Source organism: Sceloporus undulatus, chromosome 2 (assembly GCF_019175285.1).
Source record: "Sceloporus undulatus isolate JIND9_A2432 ecotype Alabama chromosome 2, SceUnd_v1.1, whole genome shotgun sequence".
In the NCBI taxonomy this organism is placed as follows: domain Eukaryota; kingdom Metazoa; phylum Chordata; class Lepidosauria; order Squamata; family Phrynosomatidae; genus Sceloporus; species Sceloporus undulatus.
The window spans coordinates 36,560,121-36,579,765 of record NC_056523.1 but is presented as its reverse complement, the minus strand read 5'-3'; the positions used below and the strand labels follow the sequence as shown (position 1 = coordinate 36,579,765).

Here is a 19,645-nt window from a genome sequence, read left to right as displayed (position 1 = left end):
TCACGATAAAGGGTGTTGTATTTGGTACTGTTAATAATTCATACATGGGTCACATAAAGTCTTTGAATATGCAAGAGACTTTTTAAAAACTGCTGTTGCACACTATTACTCCCATTTTCAAGATATAAATTGATCTCCAGAGACTAACATACACCCTTTTTAGTACTCTCTAGTGAGATATGGTGGTTAATGGCCACAATTTAGGGGGCTCCTTTAGGTGCATCCAGTGATGTTCACACAAGGCAATTCTTTCTTTACAGCAAGATTATTAATAAATCACATTTCAAAACTTTTTTCTGATGTGACATTGAGAAAAAGGATAATGTATCAGGAGAAAAAGGAGGTCAGCCCAGCTTTATTTCTACTTAAAGTAGACCCTATTACAAATTCTAGTGATATGAGATGGTTTTACACACAAGGATAACCCAATGTTTCACGCTTATTCTTGTTACTCACATTACCACTAGTTTAAAGCCATGTCATATGCAGGGACATCAGTTTTAATGGATTAGAAGTTCAGTGGGTGCTCACAGAAAGGTTCAGATTATCTAATTATCTGTTATCAGATTATGCATTTACATTACCAGAATTTACTGTTTGCACTTCATGATATTATAGATCAGTTATCATACATGTTTATTCAAATGCTTACCTGAACTTCTTGATTTGTCATGGGTAGTCATGCTTAATTACAGATCAGACCTAATTTCTTCACACAAAATGGTGAAGAGTGTGATTTCTTATAGCAGATCTTTTTTGTGGTTTCCCCACCCAAAGAGTATAAGTGAATCTGTATGTGCCGGGGAATGAATTACTCCTCTGCCAGAAGCAGACATTCCAATTTTGGGCCTGGTCCCACTGGCAAAGTCCCCATTCTGGTTTATGCCAGTTTATGAAAGATGGGATCAGGCCTTTATCTGGAGCGAAGAGTACTTGATGTGGAAACAGGAAATGCACATTTCTAACCTTCTAGAAATGTGTCTCACTATTTTCAACCACAATTCTGAAGTTTCCCCCTCCTCCTAAACAATGATGCCATTATGCCCATCATATCTGGTTAATTTCTTGAAATGTTTTAGTAAGTCTTATCTTAAAAACATTATAGGAAGATAATCAGCTGCCTTAGAAGGTCCCCATCTGGAGTATAGAGTTCTTTTACTGAAAGATGTTTTGCCTTTCTGAGATAGCTCTCGCATTTCATCATCTGTTGTGCAGAGATGAAGTGCATATGAAAAGTCAGTGACTCTGAATCCATCTGTTGTTATTATTTTCTACTGATAATTGGCTTGAACAATGAAATGTCTGTGTCTGTAGCCTTTGAAACTATACACCCTGTTTATTTTCTGGAGGTCTCCCTCCCCTCCCCCAATCTCTGGACTTGTGTGCGTGCATGTGTGTGTGTGTGTGCGTTTGTGCTTCATTTTCCTCTCAAGCATATACCTAGTGGAGCTTGCATGAAGATGACATCTTTGACTCGGTGCATCAGGATGTGTCACTCAGACATTTGAATCCAGCCTACAGAATTCCACCCCCATCCCCTGACAGTAGTGTCCTATGGAGAACAGGCTTGCAGTAAGAGAGAGTGGCAGATCCAGAATGCAGTGATATTCTACCTGAGCAGCAGTATTTATTTCAGTTGCCTTATTAAAATATTAATTTAGAATCCAGCATCTATTAGCTATGGAATTAGATACCACCTATAATTGTATAATACATTCAGTCGCATCCAGTTTTGCGTGATACAGAGCATTAATATTGGATTCCACTAACAGCATTTCCATTAGCTTGCTCAACTAGTATGAGATATATGTGAGCAAGAAGGCATAACTACGAGCCACAACTGCCAAAACAGTCATTAGAACCTCCATAGGGATGGACAAAGGCTTTTACACAGTGATATACTGATTACATTTTGTTCTATGGTTTATTTGCATCAAGGTTAGATTACAGTTATCTGTGCAGAGTGTAGTATCTAACACCTTAGTGCAAAGATCATTTGAATGGGGGAAAAATACTGAATAGGGGAGGTTGATGCCATTTCTTATGGATTCTCTTTTTAAGAGATTTAAACAAATCCTGTTAAGTATGCCTTCCTTATCAGGTCAGAAAATGCAGTTCTTCACTCCCACCATAATGGCTTTAGGTGCCATTTTCAAATTAAGTGCCATGGGATAATGCTCTCCCCCCCTCCCCCTATATCATGTATCTTGACAGGATCAAATGTCAGGGTACCTGGGTGACCCAGGAACTAGTTTTATGTTTTATGACGCAGCTCTTTATATTATCAATGCCTTTTATGGTGCTCTCTCTCTGTGTTGAAATGTCTGTCCGTCTAGCTATGTACTTACATATGATCTTATCCAAAGAAAGAAAGAACTCACTTTGCCTCCATTTCTATTGGGGGGAGGGGGGTATAGGATTTATAATGGAATTGGTTGCATGAAATTTGATAGCATTATGGATTGAATCTTAATCCCTGATGAAGGGTGAAGCAAGTGTAGCTGCTGTTTTTTCATGCCTTCCTTGAATTTACTTGCCAAGGGTCCTTCAAGCTTGTAGTTCCTGAGTACAGGAGGAGAAGCTGTCTCCTCCATATACAAGCACTTGTACCTCATGTGGTCCTGCTTGGACCTCTTGTTGTTGTAGAAGCTGATTCAGAAAAATCTGCATGTATAAGTTGAACGACACTAGTTTGGACCTCATCCACTGGACTAGACTGCCCCTGGTGTTCCTTCAAAAATTTCTTTTAAAACCATACTACTAAAAAATGACTTGACCAGGAGACACTGTTTATTTATTTAAAAATAAATAAACAAATAACATTTGAGATTAATAAAAGCTATAGCAATGATAAACATCCAAATATTTTGGATGTACAGCAGGGCCTTGGTATCCTCTGGGGTCTGGTTCCAGGACCCCCCACAGATGCAGAAATCCCATTAAATAGAATAGTTTAGACAAAGGGTGCCACTTATATAAAATGTGAAAATCCAAGTTGGCTTTTTAAAATTTATATTTTTAAAAAATATTTTCAAGCTGTGGATGGTTGAATCCACGGATAAAGTATCTGCGGATACAGAGGGCTGACTTTATACCTTACATGTCGTGAATGATTACAGAGTTAAATAAAATTTGAACCAAAGATTCTGTCTGAGGAGTGGAAAGGGATAAGTGAGCATGAAAATAGAATTACTTTTCATAAAATAGTGGTAGAATGTGTAGTTTAATCCCTAGCATTTAAAGACCTATATTGCTGCTGTGTTCTGATTTTGTTGATGGACTGCCAGATTTTCCTTATAGTTATCAAATGAGGTTTATATGCCCTAAATGAGGTTTATATGCCCCATGTGACATGATCCTGCCAAAGTTAAGCAGTTCTAGATCTCATTGATTTCAACAGGAAGCTAAACACAGAATACACTCCACAGAATATAGTAGGACCCATGCAAAATTTTATAGGTTTCTTCCATTAAAATGATTTTACCTTTGAGTAAATTATGCCTGTACCATGTAGAAATATCAGATCAAATGAACCTGAACCATAGCTTGTTAGGTTTGTTTGTTAACTTTTGTTTACTTTTACTGTTTTTAAATCCTTCCCCAACCTCATCTCCCCAGAAAGCTAATAAAAAGTCTATTGGCTTATGTTGGATTTTTAAAAAATATATATATTTAAAAATAAAACGTTTTAGAAAAGAATGTTATATGCCATTATAACTGGGCAATCATCCTGACAGGTTTCTTTCTGGGTTTGAAAGACGAAAGAATAAAACCCCGGCTTTTCTTTATTTCCAGACTTCAGTGGTGTAAATTGTAAGCTCCCCCTCCTCACTTTTGTTTTTTAGCAGCTTAATTCTGAACAAAAATCTTTCCTGGAAATAAGTTCTATCAGTAGCAGACGAATTTACTTTTAAGTGAGCATGCTTAGAGCCTGCATCAGAACCTGTAATTCCGATGAATTTGGGGTTTAATTAAAGAAAGTATTTCTTCCTACTGGTGCTTTCCTGCATGTCTCTTTCCTTTGTCTTTCTCTGCCTTGAAAGGTGTGTGGGTGAGAAAATGTTTTCTTTTGTAAAAGGCAAATCTCAATTTAGTACTTAAGGGTTGTTCCTATTTATTAGTTGCTATTGCTGCTATTTGTGTGAGGGCTGCATGGAGCTGTGTGATCTTTCAGCCACCATCCCTATGAAGAAGAAGAAGAAGAAGAAGCGGGCTGTGGCAGCCTGTGAGAAGAGATCAGGACAGGTAGACTTGCACAGCAGGCGTTTGATTTGAGCCAGTTACTCATTTGCCGAGTGTTTGTGTTTATGCAAAGGGGCCTCTTCCTGCATATTTAATCTAGAGTAAGGCAGTGGCTTTTGTTGTGTTTAGACCACATACTTTCAGTCCTTCCTTACACTGCAGCCAAGGTGGAGGCAGAGAAAGTCTGAATAGTTACAAGCAGAAGGTGTGGTGTTTTGAGAACTCTCAACTTTTCCTCTCTTGGTTGGGAATTATTGCAACAGCTCAAAGCTTTTTCCACCTCTTCATTAATGGGTAAGTGAGTGCTATTAAATGTCATTATCCTTTCTTCTTTTTTTTTAACTGTTGTTCCTGTTTCTAAATATTAAGAATTACCTTTTCTCGAGATGGCATTTTAGGGAACCTGGCAGTTCTAGGGAGTTCTTACAACTATTAAAATTGTTAACCCAGGTGTTTCTGTAGAGTCCCGCTTTCCCTTGTACAGATCACTACTAAATCATAATAGCAGCCTCTTCTGGGAACAGTGATGCAGAATGGATTCAGCTTGCTTCTTCATATTTAGACATTCTGGTTTGTAGTGGAGAAAATACCTACAATTGTTTTCTAGAGCTTTCAGCACACATTATGTGTTGTTGTTGTTGTTGTTGTTGTTTTGGGGGAGGGAGCAATAGAAAGTACCTGGGTTTCACTGTGTACTCAGCTAAGCTCCTCACTAAAAATGTTTGCATTATAATGTGGAGTTTTTTTATTCTTTTTCTTGCAAAATGTGAAAATTGATATTAATAGCAAGTTGGAGATGTTAGCTATGATACAGAGAGTCATAGAAGTATAGTGAAGGAAACCTGATAATGCAGGAGAAGAATGAGGGAAGATGTCAGTTTTGTTGGATCTCAGCGAGAGCCAAGAGTTTGAGGAGTAAATGCCTATGAAAGGCATTTTAAATCTCACTGTTACTTTTAATCCAGGCATGTTTATTGCTGTACATTCTCTCATCAGCTTTCTCACCTCAGTTTCTCATTGAATTTACTTTTAAACAATTTTTAAAAAATTAATGAAAATTTAAATTAAAAAAAAACAGTGCCTGAATATATACAAGCAAAGTCTGCATGAGATCCATACTGTTTGCAAGAGAATCCCAGCTTCCTTTTGAAACTCAAATAAGAGGTGAATTATCTTTTCATTTATTTCTTTTTTGAAAAAAAGGGGGGGGATCTAGCAATTTACTACAGTACTCAGAGGGGCAAAGTATTATGTGTTGGGGAGAGGGAGGAAAAAGGCACATTGCACACAGGGGCCAGAAGTAGTTTAGGTTACCAATTAACCATTTCCTTCATTTGAGTAACTCCTCTCAAACAGAAGAGTGTGCTATTCTACCACATGTTGGCAATGTGTGGCTCTGCATAAAATTTCACCAACCTTATTAAAAATGTGCAGGGACTTTTTAGTGGAAATCAACACACAAATCCAAAAGCATTTTATTAACAAAAAGACTGCTTAATTTTTTTAAAAGCAACATTGCAAAATAGCTTATCTAATTGTAACTATGCTACTTCTATAGTCCTTCTTTATGAGGGAAAAAAAGCACCTCAGTCAAAGCACCTTATGTGATTAGCTCTATTGTATTCTTAAATTTTGATTGATAGAGATAATAGTTTTCACTTAAAAATACAGACAGGTACTTTAACTTTCCATGACAATAGCTATTTGCATTTCTTTTATCTTTTTGTTTAAGATTTGTGGGGGTTGGGACAGATTTGATTATTAACTCTTATTGCACACTGTGGTAAATGCTAAAACAAAGCTTTTGTTAGAGCCTCAAAGGTACTACAGCAAATATTGTTTTTACTGTTTCAATATTTAAAGGTGGTTAAAGGATACCCCCAAAATATTTTTACATGACCATGGCCAAGGGTAGGTAAGCTCAGAGAATTGCTACACACACACACAGACACACCCCCCTCCACAACATGGTCAGACTTTTGTGTTATTTCTATTCTGGAAGGAAGAATGCTTTTCCCTGACAGAAGTGAAGGAATCGGAAAAGCTGTGCAGCACATTTCTCGGTGCCTGCCATAAAAGAGAGAGTGAAACTGAAGTTCACAGGAACCCGAAAGCTGCTTGAAGGGAGGGCGGGGACATTTGCTGCAAAATAACTATGCAATGGCTCATTGGTGGACTAGTCAAATGTATACTGTGTCCAAATTTGAGACGCTGTTAGAATTTTTATGTGCAAAAAACCTAACAACACATTTCAGCATGCATCAGCAAATGCATCAGCTGAAAGAGATATCAAAAGGTACCTCACAAGTCATTTTCATTCAGAGGCTCAAACTGAGGTGTTGGTTGTGTCAATAGGAAATAAAATACTTTTGGCCCTTTGCTTTAAAGCCTTGCAACTTCAGTGGCTGTTGCACAGCTGCTGCTGAGCAGAGAGATAGAATCTTCCATAGTATTGCTTTTAATTTTGCAAGGTCAGTTTTTTGTTTTTTGTGTTTTTGATAAAGATTCTAATGAACACAGTTGCAAAATGCTGGAAGTTGGTATTGTTTAGTAGAACAGTACAGGATCAAAAATGCATAAAGGTACTTGATCACTTGGCTTCCTTAGATGGCATGTGCATCATTTGATGTGATATTTTAGAGGTTTGATGCTCCTATTTGTGTTCTTAAGAATACTGCAAAAATGAGCTCTGTTTTGCTAATATTAATTTGCACAAAGCAAATAACTAGTCCATTAGGAAAAGATAAATGTCTCTTAAGGGTATTTCAAATTTGTATTGTAAGGAAGACATTTTTAATGTGTGTCTTAACTATACTGATAATACTTGAAGCAGACGTTAAAAATTAATTACTGTATGCAATGGACTTAACTCCCTAGTTGGTGTATTTAGGATTGCATTCTTAATTAGGCTCCAATCCTAAACAGATTTAAGAGGCAATAAGCTTCATTACCACACAGTGTGTATTAATTTGGAGTAAAAATACAGAGTGACCATTCTGCCGTTATTTTTATTTAATTTAAACATGCACTCCTAGCTAACTTGCAGTATGTTCAGAATAGCTACAAAAAAGGGAAAGACATGAGGAATTTTATCATAGACATCAGTAAGAGAAATGATCCTAATGCAATTTGTTGTGTTTGTACTTCCAGTTTGTGCAACTTTTAAATGCTGTTCTACAGTATCAACCTTTTCTTATTCTCATGTAATTTAACTGGCTTTTTAATTTTTAAGATTCATAAATGTTAAGAGAATCTGGCTCTGTTATATGCTGTACATCTTTGAAATAATTTATCTTTTAATATGTGTGGCATATTTATAATCTTGAATTTTAGCGTGATTACTGTGTTAAGAATTATATTTGAATAATATTGAAGTGTTTGTTTGCCACAAAGAGACTTCTGGTTCTGCAGCTTTGGATCTCACCATTAGACACCCAGTTCACTCCTAAATTACTGGAGTTAGCCAGGGACATGTTCTTGTAATCAGACATATATCACTCCAGAACACAAAGTTTTCTAATTTAGGTGCAATGAATAAAACTATTAATAGATGTGTACTTCATGAATTTGCCAATAATCAGCTACCCATAGCAATCCCATCACAAACTACATTGGAATCTCTCCCATTATTGTAGAGTTTGGATAAAGAGATACTGAAAAGGAAGCAACCTGGAACTCAGTAAGTGTTCTTTATTGAAGCTTTTGCACCAAGCTCTCAAACTTGTTTCTAAAATGAAAGGATTTTTAACCCTATGTAGCTTATTTTTTTCATGCAGGGGGCATCCATTATAATGCATGGCTATGGCATACCAGAATCTATATGCCTTTTTGTCACCTTGTCTATTTTTTTCTTTTTCTTTTGACACAACAGTAGTAGTGGTTGCTGTTAATTTTGTTTGTAACCCGGCTTTTCTTGCAAACTGGGCCTCATGTTGGCTTTAAATTAAAATAAGCACTATGGCAAAGTCAGTCTATGCTAACCTCATTTTAAAACCCAGATCGTTGATTGAGATTCCAAATGAACTGGCAATCTGGTTTATAGATGCTTGTGCTTTCATTTTCTGTCTGATCCACCAGTGATGCCCATTCTGATGGCAAAAGGATACTGGCCAATACACATCAATAAGACTTCATTTGTAGTAAAGTTAAATCTTGAGAAATACATCATATAGCCTTTATAGAAAAGGTTGGTTGTAAGGATTTGAAGGAGCAGAGATTGGTGACATTATGTAGGTATTCTGGAAGGAAACTAGGTATTAAGAATATGCCAGTAAGAGCCAGCATGGTGTAGTGGTTTGAATGTTGGATTGGTGCTCTGGAGATCAGGGTTCAAATCTCTGGTTGGCCATTGGGTAACCTTGGACAAATCACATTCTTTTAGCCTAAGGCAACGGCAAATCCCTTCTGAACAAAGCTTGCCAAGAAAACCCTTTGTTACCTTAGTGTTGCTATAAGTCGGAAATGACTTGAAGTCACACAACAACAACAACAACAGCGATGGCAAATTTAAGGTCTGCATTCCTACTTGGGAAATGGCTCAGAGGCCATATTCCAGCAGTGGAAGGAAGTGATAACAAAAGTACAGTCTGTGGACCCTAACCTGTGTCACCTGAAATCCCCAAAATGTCTTCCTAGTGGATTTTTTCTGTCCCCCTTTTTTATTCCAAAATCAGTTAGAATTGAAGGTTTTTTTTAAAGCCTTTTAAAAGAGAGTACTTACATGTTTTAACTGTACTGCTTTGGATTTTTTTTTCCATTTTAACTTTATGTTTCAAATTATTTTTATTGTTAGTAGGTTATTTCTTTTTTACTATTGTTCTTCCATATGTTTTAACTGTACTGCATTTATTTTAACTTGTAAGCAAATTTGAAACTCAGTTTTGGGGAAAAGGGGATGGTGATGGTGACAGTGATAATAACAACCTTATTTTGCTGGTATTTTTAAAAATACGTTTATTTTGACTTTGTTTGCTGAAACCCACAACAGATGGTGGTGGCAAAAATGTGGCCCGATTCCTCCAAAGTTACCTCCCTTTGGACTAAGGGCACAGAAAGGGGCCAGAGAAAAGTGGCGGGTCCAGATGGAATTCCTAATAATTTGGACCCTTCCCCACAAACCATAAAAAGTACAGCTCAGTTATGGCATGTTTACTCAGAAATAAACCTTAGTGGATTACCCTCCAGATTGCAAATCAGAAATCAGGTTCTCAGAGTTCAGTTCTGGAGTTTATTTAGTTATTTTGTAAAATAACTGATTGGAGATAAAAAAAAGGTTTCTGCCAAAATGAGGAAGTCCCACAGACCATAGATACCCAGTCCCTTCTTAAAATGTTTTCAGAAACAAAAGTGAAGTGTGCTTTCAGTTCTGTTTAAGAAACATATATATGTAGCTATGTATCAGCTGAACTTTGGAAACCATAAACAAAAACATGCACTTCTTCAAGTTGTCTAAAGAAAGAAAGAGGCAATCTATACATTCAGAAAATCTTCTTCTGGATCATGTTATATAAGAGATAGATTATTTGTCTGATTTTTTCTTGATTTCAAAATGTCCTTACTCAAAGAAAACTATACTATAAGAAGGGAGACTGTGATGGAGCACATCTTGAAAAGCTAGCATTGGGGTTTGTTGTTGTTATTTAAATGCAGAGGACTTGAACAATGCCCTGTGGATATGTTGAAATGGGAATAAGAGATATTCCATAAGTGCTGCATTCAGTAGTCTCTGAAGAGGAATGACATCTACTAATGGAAGAGACTCCACTGTACCTCCTGTCTGCTCCATTGACTTTAATTATCTGTAACATTCACTGGATTGTTCCTGAAATTAGTATTGTTAATCAAAAGGTCAACAAGTAATCAAATCTGGTATAGTTGGTATATTGAACATAAGCAATTTAGGGAGCAATCCTGTCAGACTGCTGCTGTCGGAATCTGTTCCATCCAAAGTCTTATCAGAAGGATGTATCAATGAAGGTGCTTTTCTCTCTCTCTTTCCACTGTGTTGGGTTTTACTCCTACTGAAAAAATGCCCCTAATCAAAGCAGTAAGAGGGGGGCAAGTAGGCATGCTATGAGGCACACCTGAATTTTTCATCATGGGGGTGCATTTGGGATCTCAGGGAGCTCATTTGCTCATACATGGAAAGGAGCTGCTGCTGAAACATCTTTGGTGCCTGGTTGGGGCTTTGGGATTTGGCTTTTCCCTGTTGAGACTGGAACGTTGACAACTGTCTTGGAGTAAGATGTGCAATTTTTCCTGTGGCTGAAAGCATGCCTCCTTAGGACAAGAGGATTGTAGCCTTAGCAGGGTACTCATCACTTTGAGGATGGAATTCAGTCTAAGTGCTGTTACTACAGGTTGAGTCGTCTTTATCTGGAATCCTGAAATTCTCCAAAATTAAAATTGCCTACATGGTGGCTGAGATGGTGACACCTTTGACTTCTGATGTTTCAGTGTGCACAAATTTTGTTTGATGCACAACATTATTAAAATATTATTTATAAAATTACCTTCAGGCTTTGTGTATTAAGTATATATGAAACCTAAATTAATATCATGTTTAGACTTCGTGCCCATCTCAAAGATAACTTATTATGTACATGCAGATATTCTAGAATCTGGAAAACAAACTAAATCCAAAACACTTTTGGTCCCAAGCATTTCAGACAGAGAAACTCAATCTGTAGTTTGATTCAAAGTTAATGCAAATTAAACATTTTCCCTGCTTCTGTCATAAATTTTTAAATGAACAGATTACAAGAAAGGAAATTCACAAGCTATTTTTTCCTTAAAGATTACACAGTGCTTTACATATTAGAAATCATAACGTTGTTTACATTGTTAAAGCATGGATTTTCTTCATTCGTATCAATATTTTATTTTTTATGGGATCAGTAATTATTTCTCAGCTCAGTGTATAGTTGAAAAAAGAATATCCTGAAAACACATCTAGACATATATCTGGTGTGTGCTTGGGGTGGGGTACATATTTGGGTGAATGTCTGGACAAAGCAATCATTTTTGTTGACAAACTCAGATCATTTTATCTAGAATTATCCTTTTTGTGTAAAGAACAACAACAACAAAGACTGGCAATAAAAGTACGCTTCAAAGAATTACAATCAATACAAAGATAAATATAAATGTTAAACTGAAACCTACCCAATCTCTGAGAACAAAGGGTTCTGAGTAATATATTATTTAAAGTCAAAATAAATGGATAGACATCAAGATTAGGAAAGTTTGTGCTGGAGAACAAAGTGGGTCTCATCTTTAGAAATTTTCTTTGTGCCCAAAGACTTATGTTTTGTTTGTTGAACCAAGCTTCACAATGGATGGTACTGATAACTGGCTGTCCTGTGACTTGATTGTTTTTATTAACTTGCTGTGAAAGTCATTCACCATTAAACACAATTGGATTCATGTGTTGTTTTATTTACAGTTGCCCTTGTTAATATGGTGCCAGTAAAAATATCTCCAATGTTGTTTTTAGTTCTGATGAGCCAGTCACACTGTGGTATTCATTTTGTCTCCAGGGTAAGAAGATTGACCTTTTTGGTTGGCTGTAGTTGAAGATTGCTTAACAGAAGCCACAAAAAAGGTAAATTTAAAAAAAAACATATTTGTTCTTGATGTCCATGTGGAATAAAGCAAATACATGCATTCATTATCATACCTTGCTGGCTGTTTGTCCATGATCATCCCTTACAATGTTGAAAGTTGTATAGCATCCTGTGAAACAGTGGCTCGTCTAATGTGAAGGACCAGTAGTTACTTTTTCCAAATTTGCTAGGGACAATATATTTGTGCCCATTGACTGCAATTGTACATTTTTTTCTTTCAAACTTTCCAAGAATTGGCAGCCAGTAGTTTGGATACTGATGCTGGTTTAGGGATCACCACTTTGAGTGACACTGCTTTGAAGTGTCTCAAATTTATGAACCCAATGAGACTATAAATCTGGAAGCACTAGCATGATTTCATCAAAATGGAAGATTGTGCTGAGAGTTGTTAAATCACAGTTCTTGTGCTGTGGAATTCTGTACTTATTTATTTTCAAATAAAATCCTTGGTGTTCATAGGAACTCATCCCTTGCCAAATGTGTTCAGATTTGTAGCCTTACAACACAATCCTGTACTTATATGCTCACCAAGAACTCTTGTGGAAGTTAGCATCAAGTTGTCTGCCAGATATGATAGTGATTGATCAAATAAGATTTACATGTGTAGACTTCCTCTGCTTCATAATCTGGCTTCTTTTCAAGTTTTTGATGCGGTTACTTATAACTAGATCATGTCCAATTTTGTGGATCTGTTTCAGGAGAAAGACAGTAGAACAGAAGGGTTGGACTTGTGGAGTTAAGTCCTTAAATAAAGACAACTCGCTGAATTGAATGGGACTTACATTCACTGAAAAGCCACATAGAACCGTAGATTCAGGCAAAAGCTTCCTTATTACAAGTGTAAGTCTGATTGAAATCAGGGTACTTAGTGTGGGTTGATATACTTAGGATCATGTTCAGAAATAGTAGTTTGTTGTCCTTTATTATGTCACATTATCTAAAGCTTGGACTTTGGTTGTACTAAAATGGAAGTTAATAAAGTTTAGGAGTATTTTTCCCCTCTTTGTCGTTTAATGATTTTGATTTCCTCTTGTCATTTAATTTCGGAACACATTCTAAAGTCTCAGTCGTGGAATTAACGCTGCATGGGAGGCTGCAGTTTTGATCCATCTTTAGTTGCATTATATTAAGTCGTACATTGATGGCATAACAATAACCATTTCAAGAAGAAGAGGAAGAAGATTCTTTAGTACAACCAAAGGATTGTTCTAGCCAGGTTTATCTGGACTGAGCCTCAATAATGGGCATTTTCTCCTTGTGGGGTCCAAAAGGGGCTACTAATACAGCTAAGAAGGTTAGAAATGTCTGTTAGAATTTGTAGCTGAAGATATGCCATGTGGTTTTTTAAATATTTACATTCTATGTGAATTAATAGTTAACTCCCATAACAACAAGCATCAATTCTGTACCCAACCATTCTTTTCTTTAACTCTAAAGTACATTTCATGATACCTATTGTGAATCATGGCGGCTTTTTTCAACAGTGGTTTGAATCCAGAGAGCCATAAGCTCTATGCACACCCTGGGGCTTTGCCTGCCCTGTTGTCATTGCTCCCAAGTATTGTTATATCCAGAAGGCAGAGATCTCACCTGGACATGGATGCATATACATGTGAAGGTGTTTTTAGACATATATTTGGATACTTTTTAAAGACGTATATTTGGCTTTAGATGTATATTTTGATATTTTTAAGAAGACTTTAACAATCCTGTCCTAATGACTACAAAGAAACTCAATCACAATTTGGAACTCAAGTTAATTTCAGTTATCTGATATTTAGCTGAACATTCAAACTGTGCTTAATGCTGGGGTCAATGATGAAATTAGAAATACTCTAAATGTTTATTATAAATTTAAAAATTCTGTGTGATTGCCAAAAATCTTTAAAAAAAATGGCTGTTGCCTGCTGTGAAAAATTGTCAGTGAACAAAATAGAGACTTGCACCTGCTTCCTGTTTATGTTGACAAAAACAAAACAAAACAACAACCTACCTACCTACGTCTCCAAAATGGTACTCCATCCTGGGAGTTCACACTGTCACTTTACATGACAGCAGAGACTGGGTATGTTTATCTCTCTCTAATATGCCTTCACAGCCTTACGCTGTCAGTCAATGACCACAGCTGTGGTGCAAGGGCATTATCAAAGGACCATCTGGGAGGAAAGAGTTTGTCCACATGGCTCCAACTCAGTTCAAGATCTAAGTCATTACTTATTAGAGTGCCCAGTTTATAAAGATATAAGAAATGCTTTATACAAAGGTTTAGGGTTGGTATCAAACAACTCTGACTCATATTTGATCACTCTATTATTAGGGGATACTGAAACAAACATTTCTGAAAAGGTAGCCTGTTATGCCTTTAAAGCTTCAATGTTAAGGAGGAAGTTCTGTAAAGATGATAGTTTTGAAGCCCAACTATTCTTGAATATCCTCAGCTCTGTAAACCAGTGTTATAGAGCTTTAGTGTATCTGGCCCCTTATGCCTCTTTAGATCCATTTTACATGTTGTTGTTGTTGTTTTCAAAAGACAATTTTAACCCTGCAATGCAATGTATATCTTACAATGTAGTTTTTGCTTATATTTTATGTTTATATGTTTTTTAAATGAACTACTTTTTGTAATGGTATACGCTATACAAAATAAACTTCTTCTTCTTCTTCTTCTTCTTCTTCTTCTTCTTCTTCTTCTTCTTATTATTATTATTATTATTATCTCTCTAGCTTGTCTAATACTTTTCATGATTAGTTTGGATGATTTGCTGAGAAAATAACTTACAATAACTAATATCTAGACTTGCAGAAGGCTACCATGAAATATGAACTATTGGCCCAGTACAGACCACCAGTTTGTGGTGGCCTGAGGCCAGTTCTAGGGTTCCAGAGTGCGCACATATGGATGGTGGCATCTTTATGCAGTGCCGTCCATATGGTGCTTGCGTGCCAATGGCACACTGATGATGCTGTCTGAGTTTTTCGGGTTCTTTTTGGTCTGGAGGGATGCCACAAGGTTTGGCTGTTGCAGCATCCCTCCGGAGGAAAACTGGGTGCCTCCAGCCCAGCTTTTCGGGGTGGTATATACTGTAGCATTGACAGTTTCATTATGTTTAAATGATGAAATATACTTACAAGTGTTAAGTGAACCATAGAGCTTGTGAACCTGAAGACTTTTCTTACCTCTTAAGACATTCCAAAAACTCCAACATTCTTCATCATAAATTTTATTTTCCAGTTATGGAATCACTTCAATGTGTTATTAACAGGTTTGGATAGCTATAAAACACATGGGCTTGGATCATGTAGTAGACTGTTCCCTTGACATGTGCATATTCTGTATGCTCCCAGCACAGCCCCAGTGCATGTCTAGGAATGCTACAAATATTTCTATACCCAATTGCACAGAAAAGAGAATGCATCTTCTTTTTATGCATGCATGGAGTATGCTGCTATTTGACATGACTTGTGCTGTGTAAATGCATATGAATATGTGATATGGAATAATACTAAGCGATATCATTGATCCATCTTGGTCAGTACTATTTATTCTGATTGGTGATAGTAACTCTCCCAGGATTCAGACAGGAATTTAGAGCACGTCTTCTTACTGAGCCACAGCATGTAGGTTGGGCAAGCTGTTTGTTATACTGATCACAATCTGCTGCCCCCATGCCCCTTTATATTCACTCTATTTCAGTTATGTATCAAGGACAATAGTACACTTTTAATTCAAATATCCCTGTAAAAAATACTTGAGAGTTCTAATTATGGGTCTGCTTTGGGATTTCCTTAAATTAGTTGGAGAAAACAGAAAGTGCTGCTTGGAACTGGGAAATGTTCTGCGCTACTTTGAAGAAATTAGGATTTGTGTCCTCAAATAGTAAAAGTTTTAACATTTGGTAATGAAGATTTAGACACTGTTGAGGAAGTGCCTTGTTAGGATATTGGGATTTCTGGAACTTGTTAGGATATTGGGATTACTGGGATGTGAAATCCCTGGGAAATAATTTTCTTAATCTGGACTAGTAGGGTAGGCGCTGTCATATCCACAAAGTGTGTCAGTGTAGAATATTTGTGTCATGGATCTCTCTGTACCCCCCACTTTTCTTAATGGGCCTCCCAGGTCCCCCGTGCTCAATTAGTTGCTGTGTCACCAAAGTTTAACACCAAAGTTTGGTGGCATATCAGTAGAGGCAACAGAAAACTGGATGTTTGTGTAAAAACTCCATGCCATGTTTACAGGCCTGGATGTGAAAATGTTACTTCTTTGATGACTGGTATTTAATCTTCTTTAAACTTTCATTGATGTAATACATTTGCTTACCCTCCTCCCCTTCCAGCCCATTCTATTCATTGATTGAGTTATCCTGTTAATATTGTCATATGTCTTTTGTAACACTAAGCTGTTCAAAATGTGAAAGATTTGATAAAGAAAGTAGGCATGCCATAATTTTTAAACATGTACATTCATGTAACAGTTGAGATCCAGTGTGGTATAGTAGAGTGTTGGACTAGGATCCTGAAAATCCAGGGTTTCAATTCCTGCTTGAACATGGAAACTCACTGGGTGACCTTGGGCAAGTCACATCCTCTCGGCCTCAGAGGAAGGCAAAAGCAAACCCTCTCTGAACAAATTCTGACAAGAAATCTCTGTGTGATAGGTTCACATTAAATCTGAAATGACTTGAAAGCACACAACAACAACAAATGTGGCAATCAGATAAGTACAGCTGGCAGGTAAATCCTATTTCTTGACACACTGATGTCTTGTGAAGATAGGCTATTTCTTGAATATTAATTATGTGCTGATCTACTGCCAGGTGCAGTTAATTGTGAGATGTGCAGTCAGGCACATAAGAAAAAGAATGATGTTTCTGGGGGGGGGACCCTACAATTTTGCCTTTTCTAGAGTCAGCTGGATGTTACACTGCCAATTTTGTTCCAAACCTTTGTGCATGATAAATAACTATGTTGATATATTCATGTATGCATGTAATATGTATTACCGTCAGCTCTCCATATTATTGAATTTTTTATCCACGGATTCAAGCACCCATGGTTTGAAAATATTTTTTAAATATATGAATTCCAAAAGCAAACCTTGATTTTGTCATTTTATACAGAGGGCACCATTTTATTGTGCCATTGTATTTAAGATGTGGCTAAGGGACTGAGCTCATAAGGGCAGGCAGAGTGGAAGATCTCACCACACAAAGTGATTGGTGACGCTTAGTGATTTTAAGAGACTCTAGAAAGACGTTTCATGCATGCTTTATCTTTCCACTGCCTTTGGAGGGGGAGGGCGTGTTGCCCACTTTGGGAATCACTGGTGTAGGTGACAAAGTACTAGAATAATATGATTATACAGTTGGCCCTCAGTATCCACAGAGGTTCTGTTCTGGATCCCACCCCCAGAGATACCAAAATCTGTGGATGCTCAAGTACCATTGTCCTTAATAGTGGTGTGGCCATGTGGCTGCATCATTGAGGATAATGGGACTTTGCCGCCACAGCTGTCCAAAGCCTGCCTCACCTCTCTCACCACAGCAGGTGGCAAGGGACTGCCTCCTCTTCCTCCACCTCCTTATCTGCCACCTCTTTCTGTCACTGCATTTTCCTCCACCGCCACTTCCTCCTCACTCCTCCTTTTCCTCCTGTATCCTCTTCCCCTGCCTCCTCCTCCTCCACTTCTTCTTCCTTTTCCTCCTCCCACTCCTTCCTCATCTTCTTACCTCCTCCTCTTCCCGCCTCTGCCACTTCCTCCCCTCCCTTCCCTCCTTCCTCCTTCTCTTCTCATCCATCTCTTGCCGCCGCCTCCTCTTCCTCTGAAGCACCACCTCTTCCTCCTCTGCCACACCCCCCATGGGATTCCTGGAATCCATGGATGGCAAGTCCATGGATACTGAGGACCTAGTGTATCAGCCCATCAGGTAACAGCCTAGATTCTGTGTTGTGGATTAATTGTTTCCAGTTTGTCTAGAAAGGCAGGCCCATGTTTTTTTTAAAAAATGAAGCAATTCAGAAGTTGCATTACCATCATGTGAATATTTGTTGCAAAGCTATCTCTTTCCAGTTAAAATTGAACTGATAAAAGTCACTGCAAATCTCTAATTACAATAATGACTCAGTGTAGACCCTATTTTAATGTCGTGGAGACCTCCAAATAGTTATCTTCTTCTCCAAAAGAGGGTGAGCATCTCTAAACTGGTCCGATGAACCACCAGTTTGTTTTTACAGCATGTATTAATCCTAGATAATAATATCACATGCTGTATAGCTAAACCTGGTTGATCAGCTATGCTTTTCTTGCCTGCTTCAGTTACAATTTCCTATCATGATTTCAATGAGAGCAAAATAGCTCTCCTCTCCTAAAATAAAACAGACATATACATTTGCATCTTGGCTAGAAATTTACAGGCCCACTTTCATCCTGTTGATAATGGAAAGCACCAACATGATAAACTCATAGGAGTAGGAGTCTATAATGGAAATAGTGACAGAACTCTAATTGGAGTGGTGCCATTGAAATAAGAAAGGTTAAGGGTTTAGTTGATTGAGATCAAGCTCAATTGCTTTGATTGCTTAATTTCAGGTGAATCCTTTCTTGTTGTGCTAGTGATCAAAATGTTCATTGCAATAACAGGCTTGTGCTTTTAATTCCTAAAGGGACATTTTTGTAGTCCTAAGCTTATATTTTTTAATTTCTGCAAGGGCATTTTTGTAGTCCTAAATTTTCTCAGTACTAAAAGGAACACTGATCTCCTGGATAATATGAGCAAAAGAGCACTAAAGAACAATTTCCCCATCAAGCTCTGCATAGGATTTGAAGATTAATTTGACAATACAGTCGGCCCTTCTTATACATGGATTTTTTATACACGGATTCAAGCATAAACGGTTTGAAAATGTTCCAAAAAAGTATAAATTTACCTTGATTTTCCATTTTTTATTAGGGACACCATTTTGCTATGTCATTATATTTAATGGCACTTGAGCATATACAGATTTTGTTATACACGGGGGATCTTGGAACCAAACTCCAGCGTATAACAAGGATCCACTGTATTTTGTCCAGTATGTGTTTAATATACTTTTATCCTGCTCTTCTTAAACATATAGCTGCAAGTAGTCACTGCTGATGTAGTCTGCACTCGCTTTTCTTCAGTCATTCTTCAGCTTAAAATAGGACCAACATTAAAATAGGACCTAAATTTAATTTTTATTTCCAACAGAATAAATCCATTAAATCAATGTAAATTCCCTAAAGAATGACATCAAATCATCATTTATTCAGAGGGTCTGCTTTTGTTGGGACTAAGAATTAGATTCTAGATCCACAATGAGAACAGCAAACACATAGATATCAGGTTCTGTGAAGTCAAATAGGTTTCTTTAAGTCTCACTCATATCAGTGTGAGAGAACTAAGCATATCCTTAACTGAAATCAGTGTGATTTTGAAATGTTTAGTTTTGGCTGGATCATGCACAAAAAAGTAAGTTCCATGTGCTCTCTTGAAATTTGCACTTTAAATCATAATACATAATTAAGTTGCTATATCAACTGCCACTTTTCTTCAAGATAGGAATCTAAATTAAAAAGCTGAATTTCAGATAAAACAAAACAAAACATGAACACACAAATTTTACAGGAACATATTTAATGATAATGTTAGTTTCTCACTAGGAGTCAGTTGTTTAAATATGCATAAAGATGTTTTAATTTAATCAAACAAATTCAATGCATTGTCTTTTGCCCACTGAAAAAAAACTGGGGGGAAAAA

At 37.1% G+C, this 19,645-nt stretch overlaps 1 protein-coding gene across 10 annotated transcripts in view; it reads left to right on the top strand.

Annotated features, from left to right (window-relative positions):
• FOXP1 (forkhead box P1) overlaps positions 1–19,645 on the top strand; it is a 705,387-nt gene that overhangs the window by 298,154 nt on the left and 387,588 nt on the right. For 8 of the 10 annotated variants that reach the window (XM_042452066.1, XM_042452083.1, XM_042452065.1 and 5 more), the window contains one exon: positions 11,781–11,845. The gene's annotated coding sequence lies outside the window, so the exon portion shown is untranslated. Of the gene's footprint in view, positions 1–4,349; positions 4,537–11,780; positions 11,846–12,565; positions 12,708–19,645 lie in introns of those variants that run through there. The other 2 variants (XM_042452068.1, XM_042452069.1) reach the window with 2 other exon arrangements.